The sequence below is a fragment of the Motacilla alba genome, chromosome 2 (assembly GCF_015832195.1).
Source record: "Motacilla alba alba isolate MOTALB_02 chromosome 2, Motacilla_alba_V1.0_pri, whole genome shotgun sequence".
Taxonomy (NCBI): domain Eukaryota; kingdom Metazoa; phylum Chordata; class Aves; order Passeriformes; family Motacillidae; genus Motacilla; species Motacilla alba.
In genome coordinates, this window is record NC_052017.1 from 66,795,736 (window position 1) to 66,807,308 (window position 11,573).

Here is an 11,573-nt window from a genome sequence, read left to right on the forward strand (position 1 = left end):
GTAATGAAGAAACTAATGCAGTTAGTACTTTTAGTGCCCAAGTGTTTAGGAGTATTTAGAAGCATTGCTTTCCTAAGCATTCAGTACTCTTCTTTTTTACAAAGTCATGAGAGCACGTGATACTCAGCCTTGAAAACATCTTAATCTCTGCAAAACCAGATAAGGCCATGTTTATTTTGTATTCCTGTAGTTGGGATGGCAGAGGGGGGAAATCTCATCCCATACCTGAACGAAGCACACCTAATTTCTCCCTTTCATGGGAAAAGATCAAGTATTTCTCAAGCCGCAAGTGTCTACCCTATAAAAAACCAGAAACCCAATTTAATAAGGATACTTTTGTGAGCAGCCTTAAAATCCCAACAAAAGAAGACAGAATTAAACCTCTTGAAAACACCTCTTGGCCTTATTTGGGATTGGAGAATTTTCAGATCAGGCTCATCCTCCCCTATTTTCACTTTGGTGAAATGGAGTAGAAGGGGCCATTTCAGGCCTCTCCTTGCATGAAGGATGCAGCAGTGTTAAAGAACAGAAAGAAATACTTCAAGGCTGCTTGAAAACAAAAGGAATTTAATTCCCACCTTAATTGGCCATCTTTTATATCGATTTCAGCAAGGGCTGCTATAGACATGAATAGACTGAGGTTAAACTGCAAACCTCACTGAAACTGGTGGTGGAAGGAGAATCTGCACACACTGCTCCCCTTTAGTGGCAGAAGTAGGAAAGAGTTAAGATCCCTAATGCTACCTGAAGGTAGAAATACTGGAACCCCTCCCTCACAAATGATGGGCAGCAGGGGCTTCAGCTGGCTATTGGCATTTCAAGTGTGAAAGGACTGAGGAAAGAAAAATGATAGTGTTCTTGTAATGATTGAGGAAATCTATCCTAATGGCTAGTTGCTACTGAACACACTTTCCAGCTCTCCCCTTTCCTCTGTTCCTCCTTCCTGACTATGAAATGAGCTGCCTAAGGAGACACAAATCCAGTATTCTTCATCTCCCCCAACCTCTTTTTCCCCTTTTTTCTTCCTCCCTGCCCTCTTTTGCCCGTTTCTGTCTTTCCCTTCTTTTTCCCTCCCTTCTTTGTTATTTTTTTCCCCAGTAGCATCATCTTGCTGGGGGATGGCAGGGATGGTCGTGCTGGCCTGAAGGAGAAGCTCAGCTGCAGACAGGCGTTGTGAGGATGTACGAGCCAGTGATCTGAGTGTGATTCTCAGAGAAACAAAATCTGGTGACTCTTGTGTTGGCAGCTGAAGCTGTTAACGAAGGGGCTGTGTATCTGCTGCAGGAGCTGAGCAGGTCTATTAATGCCTGATATTATCAGGCTTGCTAGCACACCAGCCTGTTACTGGAGGTGGCTTGGGAGCAGTATATGCTGTGCTCAGTTATCCCCTCTGCAGGGCAGTAATTTCTGGCACAGAAAGGGTCAATGGCCCACAACTGTCAGTGTCCTTGAGTCCTGCAGCAGGAATAGCCAGGGCCACTGTCAAAGTCTGAAGAGGCTTTTAAACAGAGTTTAAATGAATTTCAAAAGGTGACATGAGAATGTGAGCAAATACATTGCTTGTTTGATCTCTCCTGTGTCCATCATTGTGGGGGTGAGAAAAAAAGGAATTCGTGCATTCTTTGCAAGGAATGGAGGAAACACCCCATTCAGCTACCAAATCTGCTTGTAATGGAAACTTACCACTCCCTGCATTTTTGGCTGGCTGCAGAGGTCAGAAGGGGTAACAGTAGTACTGTTAGTGTTGCTCTAGTTCTGAGACAACTTTGTCTTGTCAATGTAGGCTGAAATCATCTCTTACTATGGACACAAATGATACTTAAGCCACTAACACTTTAGTGATAAATATCTCCGCATGTGGTAAAGTCCTAGAAAAGTGGCTTTGATAAAAATCAAGATGACTGTCTAACTGGAAACTTCCTATTTGCAAGGCACTTGGACTGTGTTGGTGTATGACACTAGATTTGCTCTGACAAGTTAGGTCCCAGTGGGGCAATTTCTAAGGCTTCTGGCTTGGTCCTTGTCGCCTGTTTAGAGACCCCTTCAAAGCAGGCAGTGGGCTACTCTTAAATGGCATCCTGGCAGTGCTCTTGCAGCTGAGGCACTACAGCCCCACCTGTGTTTCATGATAGTCTTTTCTGTATCAGGAGGCCAGGTGTGAGCTCTCTCAGTAGGAGAGGAGAGGCTGCCAGGCCCTCAGGAAAGCTGGCAATTGGCTTACTTTCCAGAAAAATCAGTGCTTGTGGGTAGTTTCCATAATGAATCCCAGGAGCTCCTGGAAAATTATTTTCTCTGGTACCACTAGCTCAGCATCATCCTTCTGATGGCCTTAGTGGAAAGCAGGGTAGACACAGGATTGTCTGAGTGCCTACAAAAAAGGCAGTGTTTCTGGGAAGTGTTGAGCTGTCTGCACTTACACAGGTTGGCCCTTCCATCTGTGTGTGACGTTTGATGTTCAGGAAAGGTGACGTGTGTGGTACTCATGTGGTGAGAAGAACCTGTGGCCTGTCTAGCCAGCAACTGGGGCACTGCTGTCCCGGAGTACCTGGCTCACAAAGCCCTATTTGCTGGTAGTTTCTGCAGTTGTGGTAGAAAAGGGCCAAGTTTCAGGGAAGAAAAAAGTGGCCATGAGAACTTTTAACTCACTAAAAAAAGACACAGACACTGCAATCTTTGCTATGACTCATCTGGGCTGTTGAAAAGGCAGGCTGAACAGTTGAGGACCTCCTTACTCAAGGGAGCAGCACTCATTTGTGAACTCTCTGAAGCCCTGAAAGTAGAAATGGTGTAGGTGAGCAGTTCCCATGCTGAGCCTCCGACCACTGATTTCCCTCCAACCACGGCCAGATGCAGCTTAGGGAGAGCCAGCAGGTCACGGCTGGCTAGTTACTTCCCACCTGTTGCTTCCACGGCTGCTAAACAAGTTTGAGAAGTAAAAATCCAGCATATATGTTCTCATTCTCATCTTTCTCTTAAAAACACATGATGAAATAGTTGCAGAAATAATAATAATTCCTGGATGATGGGGCTTTGCACTGTAGTGAGTGTTGCTGATGGGGAGGGGTGTCTATGAAGAAAGCTGGTGTCTGCTTCATCAAAGTGTGAGGAGATAATTTCATGAAGTTTTGACAAAGTTTTGCCCGTTTGGAGCTTTATTACAGATTCACAGAGAGTCAAAGCACTTCTGTGAACTGCAGCAGCTTGTTCAGTCACCTCCCTTCAGTGAACAAGCCATGCTCCCGCGGGGCCTTGCTGGGACATGAAAGTGCCGACGTGCATTCTGGAAAACCTCGCTGCCTCCTCCCTGGGGATTAGGGACTTGTTGAGTCCTATGAGGAAAGACTGTCCCCCGAGCTCAGCAAATCGCGGTACGAACTGCTGAGGCGGGTAGGTCAGCGCTGTTTCAGCGTCCAGCAGCCCGGGCACTGGGCAGAGGAGCCTGGCTGTCCCCGGCCAGCGCTGCTGTTTGCTCAGGGAGCGGGAGCGGAGCGATAACGCGTCCCTCGAGATAAAGCGCTTTTGTTGTTTGCCTGCTGGGTCAGGGCTCGGTAGGTGTTCTGCATTGCTGGGCGTTAAGGGTGTAGGCCGCTTAAAAGAAATTTAAAAAGGGACTTTGAATGGGCTGGGTCAAGGTGTCAGAGGGTTAAACCAGAACAGTTCCGGCACTTGCTAGAGGGAGAAAGTTGTATAACATCACCTTACACCGAGTAAACCTCTTCCTCTCAGCCGGCCAGAACTTAATGCGAGAGGGAAACAATCGTGAAATCACAAAAATCACAAAGCCATCGTCTGGTTTTTTGTTTTTGGTTTTTTTTTTTTCCCCCAGCCGAGTTTTCGCTGTGGTGTATCGCCATCCTCGAGGCAGGAAAATAGATTACTGGGGTGGGGGGAGGTAGGAGCGGAGGAAAAAACCCGACAGAGATCCAGTGTAGTGGGAAAGCTCAGCAGTTTAACAGTGCCACCTCCTGGCTGGCCCTGGCAGAGAGGGGTGTCCCAGCTGCTCACTGACGTGTCCCACACCTACTCGCTACCAGCAGCAGCCCTGGAGCCCCACACACGGATTTCTCGCCAAGCTCTCTGCGGGGCTGCAGAGGAGAAAAACAGCTGCAGCTTTAGGCCTGGTCAGTGCAGCAGCCCAGAACGGTCTTTGGTGTGCAGAGGCTGGCCCAAACAGGATTTTTCCACTTCATGCAAGCACTTACATTTTTTTGTTTGTTTGGGGTTTTTTTTTTGTTGCATTGGATAAAAAGAAGCCCCGATCTCGCCTCCTTCCCCAGGGATGAGGGGGCTCAGAACATAAAATGTTTTGACTCACCGTGGGGTGGAGACAACAGGAGAGATCCTCTTTGGTAAGGTCACATCAATTGTCCAGATGCTGATGTTTAAGTTTCATATTATTAAAGGAAAAAAAAAAAAAGGTACTTTGAAATGAAATCATCTTTTCTATAGCACTCTTGTAAAGATTTCTCCAGAGAACAGAACCAGATTTTCCTGGTTTTCTTGGAACCAGATTTTCCTGGTTTAAGGGGGTAGCCACTGTCCCATCCTCTTGGCGTCTGGTCTATTAGCACCAATTAGCACAGGACCTGGGCTGCTGCACAAGGCAGCATGGACAGGGCAGGCAGCCCTTTTGGGACTGCACTGGGTCCTGCTACAAATACCTCCTGAGCCAGGATGATGTCAGGATGGCATCTCAGTTCCTCCTTGAGATGGGGAGGGCATGAGCTGGAGAGCTAGGACTTGCCTGGGACCGAGGAACTGTAGCTTGGGGTACCCCTAAGCTGCCCTTAGGCATGCCAGTAGAACTGGGTCTCAGCTTTTTCCCTAGAGGACTGGATTCACAAAATTATTTTTGCTGTTGCACTTGAGTTTCTATGAAGCTGAGCAGGATTCAGGACTGCCCCGCATGTGAGCAGCAGTCCCACAGCAGTTTAGCCATCTCTTAACCTTCCACTTTGTTTCCCCACTCATGTCTTCTATGGCCCTTGCAGAGCCAGCACAAGAAGAAAGCCCAAGGCAGAGGTGAGCAGCTTTCTGCTGGTGTATTTTGTGAGCAGGTGTGCAGCAGAGCAGAATGAACCTCGTGTGGGTGCAAGGGAGGGAAAGGGCGTGCACAGCTGAGGAGGCATGGGCATGAGCACAGCTCCAGGGGCCTCAGTGCTCTGCTCAGCTGTGGATGCTGTTTGTGATCGCTCCCAGTGCAGCTGGGGCAGGCCTTCATCAACAGTGTGGACTTCCTGAGGCACATCAGCTGCTTCAGCATGGTCTCAAGAGCACCTTGAGATGTACAGGACCTTATAAGTATAGGCAGCTTTTCCCACTCTAAAGAAACAATTTAGCTTTGCAGACATTCCAGTAACAGCATGGGTGTAGGGTTTTTTTTTCTCTACATGGTACAAAATGTAATCACTTATGCAATACGGCAGACTGGCTTTCTAATCTTCCCTCTGATGTATCACTTTGGAAAGTTCTCTGGATTTATATCTGAATTTCACAGTGTTCCCCATCCTCCTCTCTTTCATCTCATCCTATGGTGTTTCCTGTCAGTGTAGTAACTATTGAAGAAGGAGAGGAGGCAGGAACATCTTGAAATTGCTGTGGTGGAAAAAATTGGTAGTGTGGTAGTGCCTCCTGAGCAGCACTGCAGTGAGGCGCTGCAGAAGCCTTAGCAGTGATTTTGATGTGAGCAATGCTGTGCTCTGGCACCTCGATCCTTCAGCCCAGCTGAAGGTTTTGCGGTATGAACCAGGCCAGAGAATTTTCTGAGCCTAAAATAAGTAAATAAGACTACAGCACAAGTCCAGTATTCTTGACATAACGAGGAGTTCCTTCAGCCAATTTTGTTGCTGAAGTCCCCATATTGTAAAGGTACAACTTTATAATTTTGGACTTTCTGTCAAATAGCTTGTGGTGAGTTTTTGTTGTGCCAGTCCTCTCTGCTGTGTGGTCCCAGTCTGTGTCTGGAAGGTTCCTCCATTTAATCCATTCTTTAGCCACTGCTCTTTCCAGACAAAAGTGCTTTGCTTGATCTGGCTGCACCCCAAATTCAAGCAGAAAGTCTTCAAAATTTAATACTTATCTGTTAGCTCTGTCTCACCTGTGTCATCCTAAAGGGATGGTAAACCCCAGAAAACTAGCAGAGAAACTAGCTCTCAATACTGAGGCTGATATCGGTTATATGAAGGTTTGCACAGAGAGTTTATTTCAGTCAAGCCAACACAGAAAAATTTCCCTGAATTGTTATCACAGTTGGACTAAGACTGATCTTTTAAAATTTCTTTTTCCCCTGTAGAATACTCTGATGTGGTTAAATCCAGAGATACCCAAGAGTCTACTTGAGTATTTTTTTTTAGCTTGGCTGTACTTGGGGTTTTTGTTCATATTGTTGTTGTTTTGTTGTTGTTTTTTTTTTTTTCTCATTGGCCAGTGGGAGCAGTTTGTTATTGTAGACAATACTATGGAAGAGGACTGTGTGAGCAAGCAGCAGTGACTTGGAGGTGAAAGAATCCTGCAGTATTATTTGCTTCCCACCTTCTGCAATTGCAGTACCAAAGCTCATTGCAGTAGTGGCTCTAGGCCTGTTTGCTTGTACTCATCATCCACAATGTACCAATGCTCTTCTGAACTCTAATGCTTCTTGTTATGTGTTTACCCTTGGAGATGCTGACAAAAGAGTTAGGAATGGAAAAATATTGTGTGTTCCTGATCTGGGTCTGTAGCTCCCTAGGAATCCAGGGAGGCCTTGAATTTGATGTTGCTTTCCTGTTTTTAGGGAGCAGACCAAGCTATGAATAATAAATACAAGCTCTGGGGCAAAACCATTTTCCATTCATAAAATTCAACATTAAAGGGTGAACAGTAATTTCTAAGTCTGCTGCAAAGCAATAGGAATTCCATGTTGGGACTAGAGAGCTGCTGACAGCTTCTTCAGCTTTTGTTGTGCCACAGTTCATAAATTGGTTCATCTTTGATTTTTATATAGGTAGAACAAAGGTGTCTCCAGCTAAGTGATGCAGGTTAGTGTAGTTTTCAATCTGAGGAGTTTAAATTTGGAAAAATAAAGACAAAGCAAGTCCCTTTCTTCTGCTGGCTTCTCTCTTGGCTTTCAGAATGAGAAATAGCTGGGGCATAACTTGAATAAATCAAGAATGAGGAGATGAAAGTTATGGTATTCTGTTTGGGGCCAAAACTTACTGCATAGACACTGAAGCTTCTGCTTCAGTGATGACGGTGTGAGAAATCAAATCATAGGATGCCAATAAGTTTCTGTGGTCTGGATCCTGCATTTATTTGTACTTCAGCATCTGAGGGGTCTTGTTAGAGCCCAGGCAGAACATTGTGGGGAGGGAGGGGTAAATCACTGTCAGTGGTGCAGTGATTGAGGAGGATTTGAGTGCTCTTATAAAAAGCATTCAGTAGGGAAATTTGATTGTGACTTGCTCTCCTCCCAGCCTGGAGCAGGCTGTTGTTCTCTGAACTGATGACTGTCAGGTAGTAGAAGGAGGTGAAGGTTTGCAAGGGGCAAGAGAGCATCCTGGATCAAAGTGTTTGTTTTTTCAAGGTAAAGCTGTATTAAATTGGGGAGAAGCAGACCAGCAACAGTGAAGAATATAATCTGTGCATTTTATCACTCTGCTAACCCCAGCTGTAAAATTTACCATAGGAAGGCTAATAAAATGGGAGCCACACAAGCAAACAGGGCACGGGATTATCAGCAAACATTTATTTTGGCTCTGGTGAAGCCACTCCCCTGATCAAAGTGGTTGGAATTTGAACCTCTTTTAAGTTGTTCCCTGCTTGGACTGGGAGTGCCCTGATCTTGCATTGATGGCGTCAGTATCGTCTGCACAGCTGTATAGAAAAAAAGTATCAGGAGGGAGAGGGAAATTGTGTGAGGCTGCTTTACTGCAGTGTGAGACAACAGTAGCTTATATTTTAGCTTTGCCAGCAACTGCCTAGTTTAGGAAAACAACCCGAGGCTTATTGTATAACTAGATCGTATAGGTATTCTCACAGGGCCAACAGGGAATGCTTTACCATTTGCAGGCTCATGTCTGGCAGACTGAGTAGCTGTGTAATCCTTATCAACAAAATAGCCCGCTGGCAGAAATCACCTTGAGCCCCAGGCTCTTCCCTTCCGGAGCCTCTTCTCTGACTGATCTCTTTGGTCAGGGTTCCCCCTTTCTCCTCCAACAAGAGCTGCTTGAATCCCTCTTGGCAATGAGTCTCTTGGCTGAAACAAACATCTCCTCTCTGATCCTTTCAGGATCCATGGTTGATGTCTGGTGGGGGGGGGGGGGCTCACTTGCTGAACGTGGTGTTCGTGTTCAGTCTTGCTGGCTGGGGAAATACATGAAGAATTTCTGGGAGGAGGTACATGGGTGAGAAACAGAGTAGTCTCATGAGAAGAACAGAGGGAGGAGAAGGTTTGTAAGTCCTCAGGGATGGGATCTTTCTATGCAAACATCTTGCATCTCACTTTGTGCTAAGGGCAGAACAAAGGCGGCTTTACTTCTGACATTCTTTCCATGTTTTTTTTTTTTTTCCGTCCTTACTTGTTTTGTCCATTCTGTATTTCTTTTATTTATTTTATACTCTGTTGGGGAGATTGTTGTAGACATCTGTGTGCTAGAGTTCAGATTAATTGTAAGGGCAACTCATAATGTGTTTGCACTAGAGAGGCAAGAGTGAAGCTGGGCTTGAATGTAGTTCTTACGATACAAGCAGCTCTCCTTCCTGGGTCAGGGCAGTGCTGAAGCACCAGAGAGAGTTCCTGCCTCCAAGGGGAGATTGGGCGGAGCAGCAAGGGAAGAAAGCAGGCAGCAGGAAGTTAACGCTGTGGGTGTTAGACTGCAAAGGATTGCTTCATAATATATTTTTTACAATTGTTATTTTTAAATAACTCCACTTTATCCAGCTAATGCTAGGCTAGAGTACTTGTTTTTGAGGCCTCCTGGTAGTGTGGGTGTTGAGGGGAAACAGAAGTAATCTGTAAGGCTGACAGAGCAATTCAAGCAAGACTTCCCCCTTGCCCTCCCAGGTAAAATGTGTGACTTTCTGCCCTCATATCTGCCACAGTCTGCATTCTTGCACTGCATGAATGTGAGCTCTGGGAAGGCTTTCCTGTTCTCGACTGCTTGATCCCTGTAGCATATGCTCCATTCTACCTCTGCACAGAAATGAGGGTCTCAGCAGTTAGAGCCCTGTAAGGGGTCTGGGTGAGAGCTGGCTTTGTGGGTGGACCTTCACGCTGAGCTAGGGATGTGCTGGTATGAGGAAGTGGCAGGAGATCTGTTCGTGTCTGGCAGTTTGGGACTTTGCCTGCTGGGACACAGAAGTCCCTGTGACTGGGGTGCGCATGACTTGGTGGAAACATTGTAGTGGCTGTTTTATCTCAGCTTTAGCTGATCAGTGAGTATATTTGTAGCACACTGATCACTGTGTTTGCCTGAACCCGGTGGGAGCTCCTGGGGAGCAGACTCCCATCCCATCTGTCTCACTGCAGCATTTATCAGTCCTGGGAAGGTTACTTCAGAATGATCCATGAAAGAGATTGGAGTTTGTGCTCTAGGTGGATTCTTCATCATGGTCCATTACATAAGAGCTGAGGGTAAAGATAAGATGCTTTACCTTCCCTAGTGTCTTTTGGGACAAAAACTTGATTTCAGTTGGAAAAACATCATTTAGATGTTCCTGCTCCCCCTATTCTCTTTTTTTTCATGCTGCAGAACACCATCAAAATAACAAAATGCAGCCACACTGAGATTATTTTAGGGCAGCACTGGAGAGCGTAGGAGATCATATATGAGAAATTTAAGCAATGGATTTTTATGAAAAGAGTAGCATCTTTCAATGTAACAGAACTAACAGCATAAAGACACTTCCAATTCAGGCAGTCTTGTCAGCAAGGGCTGAGATTCTGACCCAGAATCTGACCAAGGGGTTCACTTGTGTGTCATACCCCTCACTTCAAGGAGATCCGTGTGGAAATGTGCAGATCTTTGTTTTAGCAAAACCCCACACCTTCTTGCTCAGGCTGCACATCCCTGGAGGATATTGCTCTCACCTGTGCACAGCTGAGCTGTATTCAGAGCCTGGTTCTTGCTACAGAGCCCTTACTAAGCTTTTTGAGGCTCCTTCAGAAAGATAACTGCAGTAGCTGCCAGATGTACTGGAATTCAGGTGTGAGAGCGTGAATACACCACAGATCTTCTGGGACAGCAAGGGATTATTTTGCTGTGCTGGATCAGTGAAGATGAATTACGGTTTTGTTGCTTGACCATGCCAAAATGGTGTCTGATTAGAAACAGGAATTCAAGGAAGAAATCAAGGCAATTCTTAGGCTGAAGGAGTAAAGGCCTTTTTAAATTTAGAGGACAGCAGAGATCTTGAACTTCCAACCCCTGAAAGATCTTTAGACAACAAATCTCCCTGTCTCTGTGGTATGACAAACATACCTTTCTCCTGCTATGGAGAAAGCTCCAGGTTAAGTGGTGGAATGTGAGTTTAAGATGTAGTGTTGGTTTTTCAGTTTAATTCCCATAGAAAAAAGGCAGGCAGTTCTTGTGATAGGAAGCTAAATGCTGTTCAGCTGGTGCTGGGAGTGAGCCTCTGCAATGTTCATGTGTGAGGTGGGCAGTAAAGGATCAGAAGATCTCAAGGGCCAGAAGTTAGAGGCTTTAGAGATTGAATTCCTACTTTTTAGGAATTCCTATCTTTTAGTCAGCTGAGACCTCTTACAGCAGATTCTTCTACAGGTGCTCTGGGGGAGCCTCTGTACTGTGTGGAGGCAAAAGCTCACTTGTTTGCTGTTGCGGGCCTGGGGGCTCCTTCAGATGTGCCCAAGGCTATAAGGAGCCCATTGAATTTGGCTAAGAGGATCTTGGCTATTATAGGATCAGTTTCAAATACAAATGCTTGAACTAGCACTGTGTCTGTTTTTAATCTGCTGAGTCTTACATCAGATAACAGACCAAGAAGCTGGGTGGCAGGAATTTGGGTTTTAGTCATGGTTTTGTTGTGTGATTGCAGTGAAACCAAGCTGAGCAAGTGGACTCTTTCATGGATGCTGCTGCTGAATGGAATTTTGTTAACTTCTCCTCAAGGTATGGCTCTTCTGATATCTCATGGGAATCAAGGGGATCGGATGAAGTTGAAGATCTGCTGGCATGAGGAGAATAAAAAAGTTCCTGTGTCTGTATAGTGATACTATTTTATTGTTTACGTGGACCTAAAATGCAGCAATGATGGTGTCTTGGATGAATTGTTTCCAAAACAGCATAATTTGAAACTTGATTTGCGTTGTGGCAGTCAAAGCTTTGATGAACACCTTGGCCTTCTCTCTTTCCTCTTTTCTTTTTTCGCCTCTCCAAACCCAGGGTGTAATAGAAATGGGCTGAAAGAGCAGTGTATTTAATGTGCTCTATCCCATCTTGTATGCTTGCTGGTTTACGTTCAGCTGTGGTAAGCCTCCCTGTGTGAGCAGGTCTCAGACTTGCTCTCTGCTGCTGGGATAGCAGGTGAGAGTTTTGCTGCACAAGAAGAAAACAAGAGACTCTCCCTTGCTGCTAGCT